This window comes from Chiloscyllium punctatum, unplaced genomic scaffold (assembly GCF_047496795.1).
Source record: "Chiloscyllium punctatum isolate Juve2018m unplaced genomic scaffold, sChiPun1.3 scaffold_214, whole genome shotgun sequence".
Taxonomy (NCBI): domain Eukaryota; kingdom Metazoa; phylum Chordata; class Chondrichthyes; order Orectolobiformes; family Hemiscylliidae; genus Chiloscyllium; species Chiloscyllium punctatum.
The window spans coordinates 295,753-320,398 of record NW_027309948.1 but is presented as its reverse complement, the minus strand read 5'-3'; positions in this window follow the sequence as shown (position 1 = coordinate 320,398).

Here is a 24,646-nt window from a genome sequence, read left to right as displayed (position 1 = left end):
GATTAGATTCCAGTCTGTAACTCCCTCCCGGGGTATCTGTTATTCTGTATATAAACCCCATCCCGAACCCCTCGATTAGATTCCAGTCTGTAACTCCCTCCCGGGGTATCTGTTATTCTGTATATAAACCCCACCCCGAACCCCTCGATTAGATTCCAGTCTGTAACTCCCTCCCCGGGGTATCTGTTATTCTGTATATAAACCCCACCCTGAACCCCTCGATTAGATTCCAGTCTGTAACTCCCTCCCCGGGGTATCTGTTATTCTGTATATAAACCCCATCCCGAACCCCTCGATTAGATTCCAGTCTGTAACTCCCTCCCCGGGGTATCTGTTATTCTGTATATAAACCCCACCCCGAACCCCTCGATTAGATTCCAGTCTGTAACTCCCTCCCGGGGTATCTGTTATTCTGTATATAAACCCCACCCCGAACCCCTCGATTAGATTCCAGTCTGTAACTCCCTCCTGGGGTATCTGTTATTCTGTATATAAACCCCACCCCGAACCCCTCGATTAGATTCCAGTCTGTAACTCCCTCCCCGGGGTATCTGTTATTCTGTATATAAACCCCACCCCGAACCCCTCGATTAGATTCCAGTCTGTAACTCCCTCTTGGGGTATCTGTTATTCTGTATATAAACCCCACCCCGAACCCCTCGATTAGATTCCAGTCTGTAACTCCCTCCCGGGGGTATCTGTTATTCTGTATATAATCCCCACCCCGAACCCCTCGATTAGATTCCAGTCTGTAACTCCCTCCCGGGGTATCTGTTATTCTGTATATAAACCCCATCCCGAACCCCTCGATTAGATTCCAGTCTGTAACTCCCTCCCGGGGTATCTGTTATTCTGTATATCAACCCCACCCCGAACCCCTCGATTAGATTCCAGTCTGTAACTCCCTCCCCGGGGTATCTGTTATTCTGTATATAAACCCCACCCCGAACCCCCCGATTAGATTCCAGTCTGTAACTCCCTCCCCGGGGTATCTGTTATTCTGCATATAATCCCCATCCCGAACCCCTCGATTAGATTCCAGTCTGTAACTCCCTCCCGGGGTATCTGTTATTCTGTATATAAACCCCACCCCGAACACCTCGATTAGATTCCAGTTTGTAACTCCCTCCCGGGGTATCTGTTATTCTGTATATAAACCCCACCCCGAACCCCTCGATTAGATTCCAGTCTGTAACTCCCTCCCCGGGGTATCTGTTATTCTGTATATAAACCACACCCCGAACCCCTCGATTAGATTCCAGTCTGTAACTCCCTCCCCGGTGTATCTGTTATTCTGTATATAAACCCCACCCTGAACCCCTCGATTAGATTCCAGTCTGTAACTCCCTCCCCGGGGTATCTGTAATTCTGTATATAAACCCCACGCCGAACCCCGCGATTAGATTCCAGTCTGTAACTCCCTCCCCGGGGTATCTGTTATTCTGTATATAAACCCCACCCCGAACCCCTCGATTAGATTCCAGTCTGTAACTCCCTCCCCGGGGTATCTGTTATTCTGTATATAAACCCCACCCTGAACCCCTCGATTAGATTCCAGTCTGTAACTCCCTCCCTGGGGTATCTGTTATTCTGTATATAAACCCCACCCCGAGCCCCTCGATTAGATTCCAGTCTGTAACTCCCTCCCTGGGGTATCTGTTATTCTGTATATAAACCCCACCCCGAACCCCTCGATTAGATTCCAGTCTGTAACTCCCTCCCCGGGGTATCTGTAATTCTGTGTATAAACCCCAACCCGAACCCCTCGATTAGATTCCAGTCTGTAACTCCCTCCCTGGGGTATCTGTTATTCTGTATATAAACCCCACCCTGAACCCCACGATTAGATTCCAGTCTGTAACTCCCTCCCCGGGGTATCTGTTATTCTGTATATAAACCCCACCCCGAACCCCTCGATTAGATTCCAGTCTGTAACTCACTCCACGGGGTATCTGTTATTCTGTATATAAACCACACCCCGAACCCCTCGATTAGATTCCAGTCTGTAACTCCCTCCCCGGGGTATCTGTTATTCTGTATATAAACCCCACCCCCGAACCCCTCGATTAGATTCCAGTCTGTAACTCCCTCCCCGGGGTATCTGTAAGTCTGTGTATAAACCCCACCCCGAACCCCTCGATTAGATTCCAGTCTGTGAGTCCCTCCCCGGGGAATCTGTTATTCTGTATATAAACCCCACCCCGAACGCCCCGATTAGATTCCAGTCTGTAATCCCTCCCCGGGGTATCTGTTATTCTGTATATAAACCCCACCCCGAACCCCTCGATTAGATTCCAGTCTGTAACTCCCTCCCCGGGGTATCTGTTATTCTGTATATAAACCCCACCCCGAACCCCTCGATTAGATTCCAGTCTGTAACTCCCTCCCCGGGGTATCTGTTATTCTGTATATAAACCCCACCCCGAACCCCTCGATTAGATTCCAGTCTGTAACTCCCTCCCCGGGGTATCTGTTATTCTGTATATAAACCCCACCCCGAACCTCTCGATTAGATTCCAGTCTGTAACTCCCTCCCCGGGGTATCTATTATTCTGTATATAAACCCCACCCTGAACCCCTCGATTAGATTCCAGTCTGTAACTCCCTCCCCGGGGTATCTGTAATTCTGTATATAAACCCCACCCCGAACCCCTCGATGAGATTCCAGTCTGTAACTCCCTCCCCGGGGTATCTGTTATTCTGTATATAAACCCCACCCCGAACCCCTCGATTAGATTTCAGTCTGTAACTCCCTCCCCGGGGTATCTGTTATTCTGTATATAAACCCCACCCCGAACCCCTCGATTAGATTCCAGTCTGTAACTCCCTCCCCGTGGTATCTGTTATTCTGTATATAAACCCCACCCCCGAACCCCTCGATTAGATTCCAGTCTGTAACTCCCTCCCCGGGGTATCTGTTATTCTGTATATAAACCCCACCCCGAACCCCTCGATTAGATTCCAGTCTGTAACTCCCTCCCCGGGGTATCTGTTATTCTGTATATAAACCCCACCCCGAACCCCTCGATTAGATTCCAGTCTGTAACTCCCTCCCCGGGGTATCTGTTATTCGGTATATAAACCCCAACCCTGAACCCCTCGATTAGATTCCAGTCTGTAACTCCCTCCCCGGGGTATCTGTTATTCTGTATATAAACCACACCCCGAACCCCTCGATTAGATTCCAGTCTGTAACTCCCTCCCCGGGATATCTGTTATTCTGTATATAAACCCCACCCCCGAACCCCTCGATTAGATTCCAGTCTGTAACTCCCTCCACGGGGGATCTGTTATTCTGTATATAAACTCCACCCTGAACCCCTCGATTAGATTCCAGTCTGTAACTCCCTCCCGGGGGTATCTGTTATTCTGTATATAAACCCCACCCTGAACCCCTCGATTAGATTCCAGTCTGTAACTCCCTCCCCGGGGTATCTGTTATTCTGTGTATAAACCCCACCCCGAACCCCTCGATTAGATTCCAGTCTGTAACTCCCTCCCCGGGGTCTCTGTTATTGTGTATATAAACCCCACCCCGAACCCCTCGATTAGATTCCAGTCTGTAACTCCCTCCCCGGGGTATCTGTTATTCTGTATATAAACCCCACCCCCGAACCCCTCGATTAGATTCCTGTCTGTAACTCCCTCCCCGGGGTATCTGTTATTCTGTATATAAACCCCACCCCCGAACCCCTTGATTAGATTCCAGTCTGCAACTCCCTCCCCGGGTTATCTGTTATTCTGTATATAAACCCCACCCCCGAGCCCCTCGATTAGATTCCAGTCTGTAACTCCCTTCCCGGGGTATCTGGTATTCTGTATATAAACCTCACCCCGAACCCCTCGATTAGATTCCAGTCTGTAACTCCCTCCCGGGGTATCTGTTATTCTGTATATAAACCCCACCCCGAACCCCTCGATTAGATTCCAGTCTGTAACTCCCTCCCCGGGGTATCTGTTATTCTGTATATAATCCCCACCCCGAACCCCTCGATTAGATTCCAGTCTGTAACTCCCTCCCGGGGTATCTGTTATTCTGTATATAAACCCCATCCCGAACCCCTCGATTAGATTCCAGTCTGTAACTCCCTCCCGGGGTATCTGTTATTCTGTATATAAACCCCACCCCGAACTCCTCGATTAGATTCCAGTCTGTAACTCCCTCCCCGGGGTATCTGTTATTCTGTATATAAACCCCATCCCGAACCCCTCGATTAGATTCCAGTCTGTAACTCCCTCCCGGGGTATCTTTTATTCTGTATATCAACCCCACCCCGAACCCCTCGATTAGATTCCAGTCTGTAACTCCCTCCCCGGGGTATCTGTTATTCTGTATATAAACCCCACCCCGAACCCCCCGATTAGATTCCAGTCTGTAACTCCCTCCCCGGGGTATCTGTTATTCTGCATATAAACCCCACCCCGAGCCCCTCGATTAGATTCCAGTCTGTAACTCCCTCCCCGGGGTATCTGTTATTCTGCATATAAACCCCACCCCGAGCCCCTCGATTAGATTCCAGTCTGTAACTCCCTTCCCGGGGTATCTGTTATTCTGTATATAAACCCCAGCCCGAACCCCTCGATTAGATTCCAGTCTGTAACTCCCTCCCCGGGGTATCTGTTATTTTGTATATAAACCCCCCCCCCGAACCCCTCGATTAGATTCCAGTCTGTAACTCCCTCCCCGGGGTATCTGTTATTCTGTATATAAACCCCACCCCGAACCCCTCGATTAGATTCCAGTTTGTAACTCCCTCCCGGGGTATCTGTTATTCTGTATATAAACCCCACCCCGAACCCCTCGATTAGATTCCAGTCTGTAACTCCCTCCCCGGGGTATCTGTTATTCTGTATATAAACCACTCCCCGAACCCCTCGATTAGATTCCAGTCGGTAACTCCCTCCCCGGTGTATCTGTTATTCTGTATATAAACCCCACCCCGAACCCCTCGATTCGATTCCAGTCTGTAACTCCCTCCCCGGGGTATCTGTTATTCTGTATATAAATACCACCCCGTACCCCTCGATTAGATTCCACTCTGTAACTCCCTCCCCGGGGTATCTGTTATTCTGTATATAAACCCCACCCCGAACCCCTCGATTAGATTCCAGTCTGTAACTCCCTCCCCGGGGTATCTGTTATTCTGTATATAAATACCACCCCGTACCCCTCGATTAGATTCCACTCTGTAACTCCCTCCCCGGGGTATCTGTTATTCTGTATATAAACCCCACACCGAACCCGTCGATTACATTCCAGTCTGTAACTCCCTCCCCGGGGTATCTGTAATTCTGTATATAAACCCCACCCTGAACCCCTCGATTAGATTCCAGTCTGTAACACCCCCCCCGGGGTATCTGTTATTCTGTATATAAACCCCACCCCGAACCCCTCGATTAGATTCCAGTCTGTAACCCCCTCCCCGGGGTAATCTGTTATTCTGTATATAAACCCCACCCTAAACACCTCGATTAGATTCCAGTCTGTAACCCCCTCCCCGGGGTAATCTGTTATTCTGTATATAAACCCCACCCCGAACCCCTCGATTAGATTCCAGTCTGTAACTCCCTCCCCGGGGATCTGTTATTCTGTATATAAACCCCACCCCGAACCCCTCGATTAGATTCCAGTCTGTAACTCCCTCCCGGGGTATCTGTTATTCTGTATATAAACCCCACCCTGAACCCCTCGATTAGATTCCAGTCTGTATCTCCCTCCCCGGGGTATCTGTTATTCTGTATATAAACCCCACCCCGAACCCCTCGATTAGATTCCAGTCTGTAACTCCCTCCCGGGTATCTGTTATTCTGTATATAAACCCCACCCCGAACCCCTCGATTAGATTCCAGTCTGTAACTCCCTCCCCGGGGTATCTGTTATTCTGTATATAAACCCCACCCTGAACCCCTCGATTAGATTCCAGTCTGTATCTCCCTCCCCGGGGTATCTGTTATTCTGTATATAAACCCCACACCGAACCCCTCGATTAGATTCCAGTCTGTAACTCCCTCCCCGGGGTATCTGTTATTCTGTATATAAACCCCACCCCGAACCCCTCGATTAGATTCCAGTCTGAAACTCACTCCCGGGGGTGTATGTTATTCTGTATATAAACCCCACCCCGAACTCCTCGATTAGATTCCAGTCTGAAACTCCCTCCCCGGGGTCTCTGTTATTCTGTATATAAACCCCACCCCAAACCCCTCGATTAGATTCCAGTCTGTAACTCCCTCCCCGGGGTATCTGTAATTCTGTATATAAACCCCACCCCGAACCCCTCGATTAGATTCCAGTCTGTAACTCCCTCCCCGGGGTATCTGTTTTTCTGTATATAAACCCCACCCTGAACCCCTCGATTAGATTCCAGTCTGTAACTCCCTCCCCGGGGTATCTGTAATTCTGTTTATAAACCCCACGCCGAACCCCGCGATTAGATTCCAGTCTGTAACTCCCTCCCCGGGGTATCTGTTATTCTGTATATAAACCCCACCCCGAACCCCTCGATTAGATTCCAGTCTGTAACTCCCTCCCCGGGGTATCTGTTATTCTGTATATAAACCACACCCCGAACCCCCCGATTAGATTCCAGTCTGTAACTCCCTCTCGGGGTATCTGTTATTCTGTATATAAACCCCACCCTGAACCCCTCGATTAGATTCCAGTCTGTAACTCCCTCCCTGGGGTATCTGTTATTCTGTATATAAACCCCACCCCGAGCCCCTCGATTAGATTCCAGTCTGTAACTCCCTCCCTGGGGTATCTGTTATTCTGTATATAAACCCCACCCCGAACCCCTCGATTAGATTCCAGTCTGTAACTCCCTCCCCGGGGTATCTGTAATTCTGTGTATAAACCCCACCCCGAACCCCTCGATTAGATTCCAGTCTGTAACTCACTCCACGGGGTATCTGTTATTCTGTATATAAACCCCACCCCCATACCCCTCGATTAGATTCCAGTCTGTAACTCCCTCCCCGGGGTATCTGTAAGTCTGTATATAATCCCCACCCCGAACCCCTCGATTAGATTCCAGTCTGTGAGTCCCTCCCCGGGGAATCTGTTATTCTGTATATAAACCCCACCCCGAACGCCCCGATTAGATTCCAGTCTGTAATCCCTCCCCGGGGTATCTGTTATTCTGTATATAAACCCCACCGTGAACCCCTCGATTAGATTCCAGTGTGTAACTCCCTCCCGGGGTATCTGTTATTCTGTATATAAACCCCACCCCGAACCTCTCGATTAGATTCCAGTCTGTAACTCCCTCCCCGCGGTATCTATTATTCTGTATATAAACCCCACCCTGAACCCCTCGATTAGATTCCAGTCTGTAACTCCCTCCCCGGGGTATCTGTAATTCTGTATATAAACCCCACCCCGAACCCCTCGATGAGATTCCAGTCTGTAACTCCCTCCCCGGGGTATCTGTTATTCTGTATATAAACCCCACCCCGAACCCCTCGATTAGATTCCAGTCTGTAACTCCCTCCCCGTGGTATCTGTTATTCTGTATATAAACCCCACCCCCGAACCTCTCGATTAGATTCCAGTCTGTAACTCCCTCCCCGGGGTATCTGTTATTCTGTATATAAACCCCACCCCGAACCCCTCGATTAGATTCCAGTCTGTAACTCCCTCCCGGGGTATCTGTTATTCTGTATATAAACCCCACCCCGAACCCCTCGATTAGATTCCAGTCTGTAACTCCCTCCACGGGGGATCTGTTATTCTGTATATAAACCCGAGCCCGAACCCCTCGATTAGATTCCAGTCTGTAACTCCCTCCCGGGGTATCTGTTATTCTGTATATAAACCCCACCCCGAACCCCTCGATTAGATTCCAGTCTGTAACTCCCTCCCTGGGGTATCTGTTATTCTGTATATAAACCCCACCCCGAACCCCTCGATTAGATTCCAGTCTGTAACTCCCTCCCTGGGGTATTTGTTATTCTGTATATAAACTCCACCCCGAACCCCTCGATTAGATTCCAGTCTGTAACTCCCTCCCTGGGGTATCTGTTATTCTGTATATAAACCCCACCCCGAACCCCTCGATTAGATTCCAGTCTGTAACTCCCTCCCTGGGGTATCTGTTATTCTGTATATAAACTCCACCCCGAACCCCTCGATTAGATTCCAGTCTGTAACTCCCTCCCCGGGGTCTCTGTTATTGTGTATATAAACCCCACCCCGAACCCCTCGATGAGATTCCAGTCTGTAACTCCCTCCCCGGGGTATCTGTTATTCTGTATATAAACCCCACCCCCGAACCCCTCGATTAGATTCCAGTCTGTAACTCCCTCCCCGGGGTATCTGTTATTCTGTATATAAACCCCACCCCCGAACCCCTTGATTAGATTCCAGTCTGCAACTCCCTCCCCGGGGTATCTGTTATTCTGTATATAATCCCCACCCCGAACCCCTCGATTAGACTCCGGTCTGTAACTCCCTCCCGGGGTATCTGTTATTCTGTATATAAACACCATCCCGAACCCCTCGATTAGATTCCAGTCTGTAACTCCCTCCCGGGGTATCTGTTATTCTGTATATAAACCCCACCCCGAACTCCTCGATTAGATTCCAGTCTGTAACTCCCTCCCCGGGGTATCTGTTATTCTGTATATAAACCCCACCCTGAACCCCTCGATTAGATTCCAGTCTGTAACTCCCTCCCCGGGGTATCTGTTATTCTGTATATAAACCCCACCCCGAACCCCTCGATTAGATTCCAGTCTGTAACTCACTCCCGGGGTATCTGTTATTCTGTATATAAACCCCACCCTGAACCCCTCGATTAGATTCCAGTCTGTAACTCCCTCCCGGGGTATCTGTTATTATGTATATAAACCCCACCCCGAACCCCTCGATTAGATTCCAGTCTGTAACTCCCTCCCCGGGGTATCTGTTATTCTGTATATAAACCCCACCCCGAACCCCTCGATTAGATTCCAGTCTGTAACTCCCTCCCCGGTGTATCTGTTATTCTGTATATAAACCCCACCCCGAACCCCTCGATTAGATTCCAGTCTGTAACTCCCTCCCCGAGGTATCTGTAATTCTGTATCTCAACCCCACCCCGAACCCCTCGATGAGATTCCAGTCTGTAACTCCCTCCCCGGGGTATCTGTTATTCTGTATATAAACCCCACCCCGAACCCCTCGATTAGATTTCAGTCTGTAACTCCCTCCCCGGGGTATCTGTTATTCTGTATATAAACCACCCCGAACCCCTCGATTAGATTCCAGTCTGTAACTCCCTCCCCGGGGTATCTGTTATTCTGTACATAAACCCCACCCCGAACCCCTCGATTAGATTCCAGTCTGTAACTCCCTCCCCGGGGTATCTGTTATTCTGTATATAAACCCCACCCCCGAACCCCTCGATTAGATTCCAGTCTGTAACTCCCTCCCCGGGGTATCTGTTATTCTGTATATAAACCCCACCCCCGAACCCCTTGATTAGATTCCAGTCTGCAACTCCCTCCCCGGGTTATCTGTTATTCTGTATATAAACCCCACCCTGAACCCCTCGATTAGATTCCAGTCTGTAACTCCCTCCCTGGGGTATCTGTTATTCTGTATATAAACCCCACCCCGAACCCCTCGATTAGATTCCAGTCTGTAACTCCCTCCCCGGGGTATCTGTTATTCTGTATATAAACCCCACCCCGAACGCCCCGATTAGATTCCAGTCTGTAATCCCTCCCCGGGGTATCTGTTATTCTGTATATAAACCCCACCCCGAACCCCTCGATTAGATTCCAGTGTGTAACTCCCTCCCCGGGGTATCTGTTATTCTGTATATAAACCCCACCCCGAACCTCTCGATTAGATTCCAGTCTGTAACTCCCTCCCCGGGGTATCTATTATTCTGTATATAAACCCCACCCTGAACCCCTCGATTAGATTCCAGTCTGTAACTCCCTCCCCGGGGTATCTGTAATTCTGTATATAAACCCCACCCCGAACCCCTCGATGAGATTCCAGTCTGTAACTCCCTCCCCGGGGTATCTGTTATTCTGTATATAAACCCCACCCCGAACCCCTCGATTAGATTTCAGTCTGTAACTCCCTCCCCGGGGTATCTGTTATTCTGTATATAAACCCCACCCCGAACCCCTCGATTAGATTCCAGTCTGTAACTCCCTCCCCGTGGTATCTGTTATTCTGTATATAAACCCCACCCCCGAACCCCTCGATTAGATTCCAGTCTGTAACTCCCTCCCCGGGGTATCTGTTATTCTGTATATAAACCCCACCCCGAACCCCTCGATTAGATTCCAGTCTGTAACTCCCTCCCCGGGGTATCTGTTATTCTGTATATAAACCCCACCCCGAACCCCTCGATTAGATTCCAGTCTGTAACTCCCTCCCCGGGGTATCTGTTATTCTGTATATAAACCCCACCCCGAACCCCTCGATTAGATTCCAGTCTGTAACTCCCTCCCCGGGGTATCTGTTATTCTGTATATAAACCCCACCCCGAACCCCCCGATTAGATTCCAGTCTGTAACTCCCTCCCCGGGGTATCTGTTATTCTGTATATAAACCCCACCCCGAACCCCTCGATTAGATTCCAGTCTGTAACTCCCTCCCCGGGGTATCTGTTATTCGGTATATAAACCCCAACCCTGAACCCCTCGATTAGATTCCAGTCTGTAACTCCCTCCCCGGGGTATCTGTTATTCTGTATATAAACCACACCCCGAACCCCTCGATTAGATTCCAGTCTGTAACTCCCTCCCCGGCATATCTGTTATTCTGTATATAAACCCCACCCCCGAACCCCTCGATTACATTCCAGTCTGTAACTCCCTCCACGGGGGATCTGTTATTCTGTATATAAACTCCACCCTGAACCCCTCGATTAGATTCCAGTCTGTAACTCCCTCCCCGGGGTATCTGTTATTCTGTATATAAACCCCACCCCGAACCCCTCGATTAGATTCCAGTCTGTAACTCCCTCCCCGGGGTATCTGTTATTCTGTGTATAAACCCCACCCCGAACCCCTCGATTAGATTCCAGTCTGTAACTCCCTCCCCGGGGTCTCTGTTATTGTGTATATAAACCCCACCCCGAACCCCTCGATTAGATTCCAGTCTGTAACTCCCTCCCCGGGGTATCTGTTATTCTGTATATAAACCCCACCCCCGAACCCCTCGATTAGATTCCAGTCTGTAACTCCCTCCCCGGGGTATCTGTTATTCTGTATATAAACCCCACCCCCGAACCCCTTGATTAGATTCCAGTCTGCAACTCCCTCCCCGGGTTATCTGTTATTCTGTATATAAACCCCACCCCCGAGCCTCTCGATTAGATTCCAGTCTGTAACTCCCTTCCCGGGGTATCTGGTATTCTGTATATAAACCTCACCCCGAACCCCTCGATTAGATTCCAGTCTGTAACTCCCTCCCGGGGTATCTGTTATTCTGTATATAAACCCCACCCCGAACCCCTCGATTAGATTCCAGTCTGTAACTCCCTCCCCGGGGTATCTGTTATTCTGTATATAATCCCCACCCCGAACCCCTCGATTAGATTCCAGTCTGTAACTCCCTCCCGGGGTATCTGTTATTCTGTATATAAACCCCACCCCGAACTCCTCGATTAGATTCCAGTCTGTAACTCCCTCCCCGGGGTATCTGTTATTCTGTATATAAACCCCATCCCGAACCCCTCGATTAGATTCCAGTCTGTAACTCCCTCCCGGGGTATCTGTTATTCTGTATATCAACCCCACCCCGAACCCCTCGATTAGATTCCAGTCTGTAACTCCCTCCCCGGGGTATCTGTTATTCTGTATATAAACCCCACCCCGAACCCCCCGATTAGATTCCAGTCTGTAACTCCCTCCCCGGGGTGTCTGTTATTCTGCATATAAACCCCACCCCGAGCCCCTCGATTAGATTCCAGTCTGTAACTCCCTCCCCGGGGTATCTGTTATTCTGCATATAAACCCCACCCCGAGCCCCTCGATTAGATTCCAGTCTGTAACTCCCTTCCCGGGGTATCTGTTATTCTGTATATAAACCCCAGCCCGAACCCCTCGATTAGATTCCAGTCTGTAACTCCCTCCCCGGGGTATCTGTTATTTTGTATATAAAACCCACCCCGAACACCTCGATTAGATTCCAGTTTGTAACTCCCTCCCGGGGTATCTGTTATTCTGTATATAAACCCCACCCCGAACCCCTCGATTAGATTCCAGTCTGTAACTCCCTCCCCGGGGTATCTGTTATTCTGTATATAAACCACTCCCCGAACCCCTCGATTAGATTCCAGTCGGTAACTCCCTCCCCGGTGTATCTGTTATTCTGTATATAAACCCCACCCCGAACCCCTCGATTCGATTCCAGTCTGTAACTCCCTCCCCGGGGTATCTGTTATTCTGTATATAAACACCACCCCGTACCCCTCGATTAGATTCCACTCTGTAACTCCCTCCCCGGGGTATCTGTTATTCTGTATATAAACCCCACCCTGAACCCCTCGATTAGATTCCAGTCTGTAACTCCCTCCCCGGGGTATCTGTTATTCTGTATATAAACCCCACCCCGAACCCCTCGATTAGATTCCAGTCTCTAACTCCCTCCCCGGGGTATCTGTAATTCTGTATATAAACCCCACCCCGAACCCCTCGATTAGATTCCAGTCTGTAACTCCCTCCCCGGGGTATCTGTTATTCTGTATATAAACCTCACCCCGAACCCCTCGATTAGATTCCAGTCTGTAACTCCCTCCCCGGAGTATCTGTTATTCTGTATATAAACCCCACCCCGAACCCCTCGATTAGATTCCAGTCTCTAACTCCCTCCCCGGGGTATCTGTAATTCTGTATATAAACCCCACCCCGAACCCCTCGATTAGATTCCAGTCTGTAACTCCCTCCCGGGGTATCTGATATTCTGTATATAAACCCCACCCCCGAACCCCACGATTAGATTCCAGTCTGTAACTCCCTCCCCGGGGTATCTGTTATTCTGTATATAAACCCCACCCCGAACCCCTCGATGAGATTCCAGTCTGTAACTCCCTCCCGGGGTATCTGTTATCCTGTATATAAACCACCCCGAACCCCTCGATTAGATTCCAGTCTGTAACTCCCTCCCCGGGGTATCTGTTATTTTGTATATAAACTCCACCCCGAACCCCTCGATTCGATTCCAGTCTGTAACTCCCTCCCCGGGATATCTGTTATTCTGTATATAAACCCCACCCCGAACCCATCGATTACATTCCAGTCTGTAACTCCCTCCCCGGGGTAATCTGTTATTCTGTGTATAAACCCTACCCCCGAACCCCTCGATTAGATTCCAGTCTGTAACTCCCTCCCGGGGTATCTGTTATTCTGTATATAAACCCCACCCCGAACCCCTCGATTAGATTCCAGTCTGTAACTCCCTCCCCGGGGTATCTGTTATTCTGTATATAAACCCCACCCTAAACACCTCGATTAGATTCCAGTCTGTAACTCCCTCCCCGGGGTATCTGTTATTCTGTATATAAACCCCACCCTAAACACCTCGATTAGATTCCAGTCTGTAACCCCCTCCCCGGGGTAATCTGTTATTCTGTATATAAACCCCACCCCGAACCCCTCGATTAGATTCCAGTCTGTAACTCCCTCCCCGGGGATCTGTTATTCTGTATATAAACCCCACCCCGAACCCCTCGATTAGATTCCAGTCTGTAACTCCCTCCCGGGGTATCTGTTATTCTGTGTATAAACCCCACCCCGAACCCCTCGATTAGATTCCAGTCTGTAACTCCCTCCCGGGGTATCTGATATTCTGTATATAAACCCCACCCCGAACCCCTCGATTAGATTCCAGTCTGTAACTCCCTCCCCGGGGTATCTGTAATTCTGTATATAAACCCCACCCCGAACCCCTCGATTAGATTCCAGTCTGTAACTCCCTCCCCGGGGTATCTGTTATTCTGTATATAAACCCCACCCCGAAACCCTCGATTAGATTCCAGTCTGTAACTCCCTCCCCGGGGTATCTGTTATTCTGTATATAATCCCCACCCCCGAACCCCTCGATTAGATTCCAGTCTGTAACTCCCTCTCGGGGTATCTGTTATTCTGTATATAAACCCCACCCCCGAACCCCTCGATTAGATTCCAGTCTGTAACTCCCTCCCCGGGGTATCTGTTATTCTGTATATAAACCCCACCCTGAACCCCTCGATTAGATTCCAGTCTGTATCTCCCTCCCCGGGGTATCTGTTATTCTGTATATAAACCCCACCCCGAACCCCTCGATTAGATTCCAGTCTGTAACTCCCTCCCGGGGTATCTGTTATTCTGTATATAAACACCACACCGAACCCCTCGATTAGATTCCAGTCTGTAACTCCCTCCCCGGGGTATCTGTTATTCTGTATATAAACCCCACCCCGAACCCCTCGATTAGATTCCAGTCTGAAACTCACTCCCGGGGGTGTATGTTATTCTGTATATAAACCCCACCCCGAACTCCTCGATTAGATTCCAGTCTGTAACTCACTCCACGGGGTATCTGTTATTCTGTATATAAACCCCACCCCCATACCCCTCGATTAGATTCCAGTCTGTAACTCCCTCCCCGGGGTATCTGTAAGTCTGTATATAAACCCCACCCCGAACCCCTCGATTAGATTCCAGTCTGTGAGTCCCTCCCCGGGGAATCTGTTATTCTGTATATAAACCCCACCCCGAACGCCCCGATTAGATTCCAGTCTGTAATCCCTCCCCGGGGTATCTGTTATTCTGTATATAAACCCCACCGTGAACCCCTTGATTAGATTCCAGTGTGTAACTCCCTCCCGGGGTATCTGTTATTCTGTATATAAACCCCACCCCGAACCTCTCGATTAGATTCCAGTCTGTAACTCCCTCCCCGCGGTATCTATTATTCTGTATATAAACCCCACCCTGAACCCCTCGATTAGATTCCAGTCTGTAACTCCCTCCCCGGGGTATCTGTAATTCTGTATATAAACCCCACCCCGAACCCCTCGATGAGATTCCAGTCTGTAACTCCCTCCCCGGGGTATCTGTTATTCTGTATATAAACCCCACCCCGAACCCCTCGATTAGATTTCAGTCTGTAACTCCCTCCCCGGGGTATCTGTTATTCTGTATATAAACCCCACCCCGAACCCCTCGATTAGATTCCAGTCTGTAACTCCCTCCCCGTGGTATCTGTTATTCTGTATATAAACCCCACCCCCGAACCCCTCGATTAGATTCCAGTCTGTAACTCCCTCCCCGGGGTATCTGTTATTCTGTACATAAACCCCACCCCGAACCCCTCGATTAGATTCCAGTCTGTAACTCCCTCCCCGGGGTATCTGTTATTCTGTATATAAACCCCACCCCGAACCCCTCGATTAGATTCCAGTCTGTAACTCCCTCCACGGGGGCTCTGTTATTCTGTATATAAACTCCACCCCGAACCCCTCGATTAGATTCCAGTCTGTAACTCCCTCCCTGGGGTATCTGTTATTCTGTATATAAACCCCACCCCGAACCCCTCGATTAGATTCCAGTCTGTAACTCCCTCCCCGGGGTCTCTGTTATTGTGTATATAAACCCCACCCCGAACCCCTTGATGAGATTCCAGTCTGTAACTCCCTCCCCGGGGTATCTGTTATTCTGTATATAAACCCCACCCCCGAACCCCTCGATTAGATTCCAGTCTGTAACTTCCTCCCCGGGGTATCTGTTATTCTGTATATAAACCCCACCCCCGAACCCCTTGATTAGATTCCAGTCTGCAACTCCCTCCCCGGGTTATCTGTTATTCTGTATATAAACCCCACCCCCGAGCCCCTCGATTAGATTCCAGTCTGTAACTCCCTCCCGGGGTATCTGTTATTCTGTATATAAACCCCACCCCGAACCCCTCGATTAGATTCCAGTCTGTAACTCCCTCCCCGGGGTATCTGTTATTCTGTATATAATCCCCACCCCGAACCCCTCGATTAGACTCCAGTCTGTAACTCCCTCCCGGGGTATCTGTTATTCTGTATATAAACCCCATCCCGAACCCCTCGATTAGATTCCAGTCTGTAACTCCCTCCCGGGGTATCTGTTATTCTGTATATAAACCCCACCCCGAACTCCTCGATTAGATTCCAGTCTGTAACTCCCTCCCCGGGGTATCTGTTATTCTGTATATAAACCCCACCCTGAACCCCTCGATTAGATTCCAGTCTGTAACTCCCTCCCCGGGGTATCTGTTATTCTGTATATAAACCCCACCCCGAACCCCTCGATTAGATTCCAGTCTGTAACTCCCTCCCGGGGTATCTGTTATTCTGTATATAAACCCCACCCTGAACCCCTCGATTAGATTCCAGTCTGTAACTCCCTCCCGGGGTATCTGTTATTCTGTATATAAACCCCACCCCGAACCCCTCGATTAGATTCCAGTCTGTAACTCCCTCCCCGGGGTATCTGTTATTCTGTATATAAACCCCACCCCGAACCCCTCGATTAGATTCCAGTCTGTAACTCCCTCCCCGGTGTATCTGTTATTCTGTATATAAACCCCACCCCGAACCCCTCGATTAGATTCCAGTCTGTAACTCCCTCCCCGGGGTATCTGTAATTCTGTATATAAACCCCACCCCGAACCCCTCGATGAGATTCCAGTCTGTAACTCCCTCCCCGGGGTATCTGTTATTCTGTATATAAACCCCACCCCGAACCCCTCGATTAGATTTCAGTCTGTAACTCCCTCCCCGGGGTATCTGTTATTCTGTATATAAACCCCACCCCGAACCCCTCGATTAGATTCCAGTCTGTAACTCCCTCCCCGTGGTATCTGTTATTCTGTATATAAACCCCACCCCCGAACCCCTCGATTAGATTCCAGTCTGTAACTCCCTCCCCGGGGTATCTGTTATTCTGTACATAAACCCCACCCCGAACCCCTTGATTAGATTCCAGTCTGTAACTCCCTCCCCGGGGTATCTGTTATTCTGTATATAAACCACACACCGAACCCTTCGATTAGATTCCAGTCTGTAACTCCCTCCCCGGGGTATCTGTTATTCTGTATATAAACCCCACCCCGAACCCCTCGATTAGATTCCAGTCTGTAACTCCCTCCCCGGGGTATCTGTTATTCTGTATATAAACCCCACCCCGAACCCCTCGATTAGATTCCAGTCTGTAACTCCCTCCCCGGGGTCTCTGTTATTGTGTATATAAACCCCACCCCGAACCCCTTGATGAGATTCCAGTCTGTAACTCCCTCCCCGGGGTATCTGTTATTCTGTATATAAACCCCACCCCCGAACCCCTCGATTAGATTCCAGTCTGTAACTCCCTCCCCGGGGTATCTGTTATTCTGTATATAAACCCCACCCCCGAACCCCTTGATTAGATTCCAGTCTGCAACTCCCTCCCCGGGTTATCTGTTATTCTGTATATAAACCCCACCCCCGAGCCCCTCGATTAGATTCCAGTCTGTAACTCCCTTCCCGGGGTATCTGTTATTCTGTATATAAACCTCACCCCGAACCCCTTGATTAGATTCCAGTCTGTAACTCCCTCCCGGGGTATCTGTTATTCTGTATATAAACCCCACCCCGAACCCCTCGATTAGATTCCAGTCTGTAACTCCCTCCCCGGGGTATCTGTTATTCTGTATATAATCCCCACCCCGAACCCCTCGATTAGATTCCAGTCTGTAACTCCCTCCCGGGGTATCTGTTATTGTGTATATAAACCCCACCCTGAACCCCTCGATTAGATTCCAGTCTGTAACTCCCTCCCCGGGGTATCTGTTATTCTGTATATAAACCCTACCCCGAACCCCTCGATTAGATTCCAGTCTGTAACTCCCTCCCGGGGTATCTGTTATTCTGTATATAAACCCCATCCCGAACCCCTCGATTAGATTCCAGTCTGTAACTCCCTCCCGGGGTATCTGTTATTCTGTATATAAACCCCACCCCGAACTCCTCGATTAGATTCCAGTCTGTAACTCCCTCCCCGGGGTATCTGTTATTCTGTATATAAACCCCACCCTGAACCCCTCGATTAGATTCCAGTCTGTAACTCCCTCCCCGGGGTATCTGTTATTCTGTATATAAACCCCACCCCGAACCCCTCGATTAGATTCCAGTCTGTAACTCCCTCCCGGGGTATCTGTTATTCTGTATATAAACCCCACCCTGAACCCCTCGATTAGATTCCAGTCTGTAACTCCCTCCCGGGGTATCTGTTATTCTGTATATAAACCCCACCCCGAACCCCTCGATTAGATTCCAGTCTGTAACTCCCTCCTGGGGTATCTGTTATTCTGTATATAAACCCCACCCCGAACCCCTCGATTAGATTCCAGTCTGTAACTCCCTCCCCGGGGTATCTGTTATTCTGTATATAAACCCCACCCCGAACCCCTCGATTAGATTCCAGTCTGTAACTCCCTCTCGGGGTATCTGTTATTCTGTATATAAACCCCACCCCGAACCCCTCGATTAGATTCCAGTCTGTAACTCCCTCCCCGGGGTATCTGTTATTCTGTATATAAACCCCACCCCGAACCCCTCGATTAGATTCCAGTCTGTAACTCCCTCCCCGGGGTAACTGTTATTCTGTATATAAACCCCACACCGAACCCCTCGATTAGATTCCAGTCTGTAACTCCCTCCCGGGGGTATCTGTTATTCTGTATATAATCCCCACCCCGAACCCCTCGATTAGATTCCAGTCTGTAACTCCCTCCCGGGGTATCTGTTATTCTGTATATAAACCCCATCCCGAACCCCTCGATTAGATTCCAGTCTGTAACTCCCTCCCGGGGTATCTGTTATTCTGTATATAAACCCCACCCCGAACCCCCCGATTAGATTCCAGTCTGTAACTCCCTCCCCGGGGTATCTGTTATTCTGCATATAATCCCCATCCCGAACCCCTCGATTAGATTCCAGTCTGTAACTCCCTCCCCGGGGTATCTGTTATTCTGTATATAAACCCCACCCCGAACCCCCCGATTAGATTCCAGTCTGTAACTCCCTCCCCGGGGTATCTGTTATTCTGCATATAATCCCCATCCCGAACCCCCCGATTAGATTCCAGTCTGTAACTCCCTCCCCGGGGTATCTGTTATTCTGTATATAAACCACACCCCGAACCCCTCGATTAGATTCCAGTCTGTAACTCCCTCCCCGGTGTATCTGTTATTCTGTATATAAACCCCACCCCGAACCCCTCGATTAGATTCCAGTCTGTGAGTCCCTCCCCGGGGTATCTGTTATTCTGTATATAAACCCCACCCCGAACCCCTCGATTAGATTCCAGTCTGTGAGTCCCTCCCGGGGTATCTGTTATTCTGTATATAAACCCCACCCCGAACCCCTCGATTCGATTCCAGTCTGTAACTCCCTCCCGGGGTATCTGTTATTCTGTATATAAACCCCACCCCGAACCCCTCGATTAGATTCCAGTCTGTAACTCCCTCCCCGGGGTATCTGTTATTGTGTATATAAACCCCACCCCGACCCCCTCGATTAGATTCCAGTCTGTAACTCCCCCCCTGGGGTATCTGTTATTCTGTATATAAACCCCACCCCGAACCCCTCGATTAGATTCCAGTCTGTAACTCCCTCCCCGGGGTATCTGTTATTCTGTATATAATCCCCACCCCGAACCCACCGATTCGATTCCAGTCTGTAACTCCCTCCCGGGGTATCTGTTATTCTGTATATAAACCCCACCCTGAACCCACCGATTAGATTCCAGTCTGTAACTCCCTCCCGGGGTATCTGTTATTCTGTATATAAACCCCACCCCGAACCCCTCGATGAGATTCCAGTCTGTAACTCCCTCCCGTGGTATCTGTTATTCTGTATATAAACCCCACCCTGAACCCCTCGATGAGATTCCAGTCGATAACTCCCTCGCCGGGGTATCAGGTATTCTATATATAAACCCCACCCCGAACTCCTCGATTAGATTCCAGTCTGTACCTCCCTCCCGGGGTATCTGTTATTCTGTATATAAACCCCACCCCGAGCCCCTCTATTAGATTCCAGTCTGTAACTCCCTCCCGGGGTATCTGTTATTCTGTATATAAACCCCACCCCGAACCCCTCGATTAGATTCCAGTCTGTAACTCCCTCCCCGGGGTATCTGTTATTCTGTATGTAAACCCCACCCCGAACTCCTCGATTAGATTCCAGTCTGTAACTCCCTCCCCGGGGTATCTGTTATTCTGTATATAAACCCCACCCCGAACCCCTCGATTAGATTCCAGTCTGTAACTCCCTCCCCGGGGTATCTGTTATTCTGGATATAAACCCCACCCCGAACCCCTCGATTAGATTCCAGTCTGTAACTCCCTCCCCGGGGTATCTGTTATTGTGTATATAAACCCCACCCCGAACCCCTCGATTAGATTCCAGTCTGTAACTCCCTCCCGGGGTATCTGTTATTCTGTATATAAACCCCACCCCGAACCCCTCGATTAGATTCCAGTCTGTAACTCCCCCCCTGGGGTATCTGTTATTCTGTATATAAACCCCACCCCGAACCCCTCGATTAGATTCCAGTCTGTAACTCCCTCCCCGGGGTATCTGTTATTCTGTACATAAACCCCACCCCGAACCCACCGATTCGATTCCAGTCGGTAACTCCCTCCCGGGGTATCTGTTATTCTGTATATAAACCCCACCCCGAACCCCTCGATTAGATTCCAGTCTGTAACTCCCTCCCCGGGGTATCTGTTATTCTGTATATAAACCCCACCCCGAACCCACCGATTAGATTCCAGTCTGTAACTCCCTCCCGGGGTATCTGTTATTCTGTGTATAAACCCCACCCCGAACCCCTCGATTAGATTCCAGTCTGTAACTCCCTCTCCGGGGAATCTGTTATTCTGTATATAAACCCCACCCTGAACCCCTCGATTAGATTCCAGTGTGTAACTCCCTCCCGGGGGTATCTGTTATTCTGTATATAAACCCCACCCCGAACCCCTCAATTCGATTCCAGTCTGTAACTCCCTCCCCGGGGTATCTGTTATTCTACATATAAACCCCACCCTGAACCCCTCGATTAGATTCCAGTCTGTAACTCCCTCCCCGGGGTACCTGTTATTCTGTATATAAACCCCACCCCGAACTCCTCGATTCGATTCCAGTCTGTAACTCCCACCCCGGGGTATCTGTTATTCTGTATATAAACCCCACCCCGAACCCCTCGATTAGATTCCAGTCTGTAACTCCCTCCCCGGGGTATCTGTTATTCTGTATATAAACCCCACCCCGAACCCCCCGATTAGATTCCAGTCTGTAACTCCCTCCCCGGGGTATCTGTTATTCTGTATATAAACCCCACCCCGAACCCCGCAATTCGATTCCAGTCTGTAACTCCCTCCCCGGGGTATCTGTTATTCTGTATATAAACCCCACCCCGAACCCCTCGATTAGATTCCATTGTGTAACTCCCTCCCGGGGTATCTGTTACTCTGTATATAAACACCACCCCGAATCCCTCGATTAGATTCCAGTCTGTAACTCCCTCCCGGGGTATCTGTAATTCTGTATATAAACCCCACCCCGAACCCCTCGATTAGATTCCAGTCTGTAACTCCCTCCCCGGGGTATCTGTAATTCTGTATATAAACCCCACCCCCGAACCCCTCGATTAGATTCCAGTCTGTAACTCCCTCCCCGGGGTATCTGTTATTCTGTATATAAACCACACCCCCGAACCCCTCGATTAGATTCCAGTCTGTAACTCCCTCCCCGGGGTATCTGTTATTCTGTATATACACCCCACTCCGAACCCCTCGATTAGATTCCCGTCTGTAACTCCCTCCCGGGGTATCTGTTATTCTGTATATAAACCCCACCCCGAACCCCTCGATTAGATTCCAGTCTGTAACTCCCTCCCCGTGGTATCTGTTAATCTGTATATAAACCCCACCCCGAACCCCTCGATTAGATTCCAGTCTGTAACTCCCTCCCCGGGGTATCTGTTATTCTGTATATAAACCCCACCCAGAACCCCTCGATTAGATTCCAGTCTGTAACTCCCTCCCGGGGTATCTGTTATTCTGTATATAAACCCCACCCCGAACCCCTCTATTAGATTCCAGTCTGTAACTCCCTCCCGGGGTATCTGTTATTCTGTATATAAACCCCACCCCGAACCCCTCGATTAGATTCCAGTCTGTAACTCCCTCCCGGGGTATCTGTTATTCTGTATATAAACCCCACCCCGAACCCCTCGATTAGATTCCAGTCTGTAACTCCCTCCCCGGGGTATCTGTTATTCTGTATATAAACCCCACCCCGAACCCCTCGATTAGATTCCAGTCTGTAACTCCCTCCCCGGGGTATCTGTTATTCTGTATATAAACCCCACCCTGAACCCCTCGATTAGATTCCAGTCTGTAACTCCCTCCCCGGGGTATCTGTTATTGTGTATATAAACCCCACCCCGGACCCCTCGATTAGATTCCAGTCTGTAACTCCCTCCCCGGGGTATCTGTTATTCTGTATATAAAACCCACCCCAAACCCCTCGATTAGATTCCAGTCTGTAACCCCCTCCCGGGGTATTTGTTATTCTGTATATAATCCCCACCCCGAACCCCTCAATTAGATTCCAGTCTGTAACTCCCTCCCGCTGTATCTGTTATTCTGTATATAAACCCCACCCCGAACCCCTCGATTAGATTCCAGTCTGGAACTCCCTCCCCGCGGTATCTGTAATTCTGTATATAAACCCCTCCCCGAACCCCTCGATTAGATTCCAGTCTGTAACTCCCTCCCCGGGGTATCTGTAATTCTGTATATAAACCCCTCCCCGAACCCCTCGATTAGATTCCAGTCTGTAACTCCCTCCCCGGGGTACCAGTTATTCTGTATATAAACCCCACCCCGAACCCCTCGATTAGATTCCAGTCTGGAACTCCCTACACGCGGTATCTGTTATTCTGTATATAAACCCCGCCCCGAACCCCTCGATTAGATTCCAGTCTGTAACTCCCTCCCGGGGGTATCTGTTATTCTGTATATAAACCCCACCCCGAGCCCCTCGATTAGATTCCAGTCTGTAACTCCCTCCCGGGGTATCTGTTATTCTGTATATAAACCCCACCCCGAACCCCTCGATTAGATTCCAGTCTGTAACTCCCTCCCCGGGGTATCTGTTATTCTGTATATAAACCCCACCCCGAACCCCTCGATTAGATTCCAGTCTGTAACTCCCTCCCCGGGGTATCTGTTATTCTATATATAAACCCCACCCTGAACCCCTCGATTAGATTCCAGTCTGTAACTCCCTCCCGGGGTATCTGTTATTCTATATATAAACCCCACCCTGAACCCCTCGATTAGATTCCAGTCTGTAACTCCCTCCCGGGGTATCTGTTATTCTATATATAAACCCCACCCCGAACCCCTCGATTAGATTCCAGTCTGTAACTCCCTCCCCGGGGTATCTGTTATTCTGTATATAAACCCCACCCTGAACCCCTCGATGAGATTCCAGTCTGGAACTCCCTCCCCGCGGTATCTGTAATTCTGTATATAAACCCCTCCCCGAACCCCTCGATTAGATTCCAGTCTGTAACTCCCTCCCCGGGGTATCTGTAATTCTGTATATAAACCCCTCCCCGAACCCCTCGATTAGATTCCAGTCTGTAACTCCCTCCCCGGGGTACCAGTTATTCTGTATATAAACCCCACCCCGAACCCCTCGATTAGATTCCAGTCTGGAACTCCCTACACGCGGTATCTGTTATTCTGTATATAAACCCCGCCCCGAACCCCTCGATTAGATTCCAGTCTGTAACTCCCTCCCGGGGGTATCTGTTATTCTGTACATAAACCCCACCCCGAGCCCCTCGATTAGATTCCAGTCTGTAACTCCCTCCCGGGGTATCTGTTATTCTGTATATAAACCCCACCCCGAGCCCCTCGATTAGATTCCAGTCTGTAACTCCCTCCCGGGGTATCTGTTATTCTGTATATAAACCCCACCCCGAACCCCTCGATTAGATTCCAGTCTGTAACTCCCTCCCCGGGGTATCTGTTATTCTGTATATAAACCCCACCCCGAACCCCTCGATTAGATTCCAGTCTGTAACTCCCTCCCCGGGGTATCTGTTATTCTATATATAAACCCCACCCTGAACCCCTCGATTAGATTCCAGTCTGTAACTCCCTCCCGGGGTATCTGTTATTCTATATATAAACCCCACCCTGAACCCCTCGATTAGATTCCAGTCTGTAACACCCTCCCGGGGTATCTGTTATTCTATATATAAACCCCACCCCGAACCCCTCGATTAGATTCCAGTCTGTAACTCCCTCCCCGGGGTATCTGTTATTCTGTATATAAACCCCACCCTGAACCCCTCGATGAGATTCCAGTCTGTAACTCCCTCCCCGGGGTATCAGTTATTCTGTATATAAACCCCACCCCGAACCCCTCGATTAGATTCCAGTCTGTAACTCCCTCCCCGGGGTATCTGCTATTCTGTATATAAACCCCACCCCGAACCCCTCGATTAGATTCCAGTCTGTAACTCCCTCTCGGGGTATCTGTTATTCTGTATCTATACCGCACCCCGAACCCCTCGATTAGTTTCCAGTCTGTAACTCCCTCCCGGGGTATCTGTTATTCTGTATATA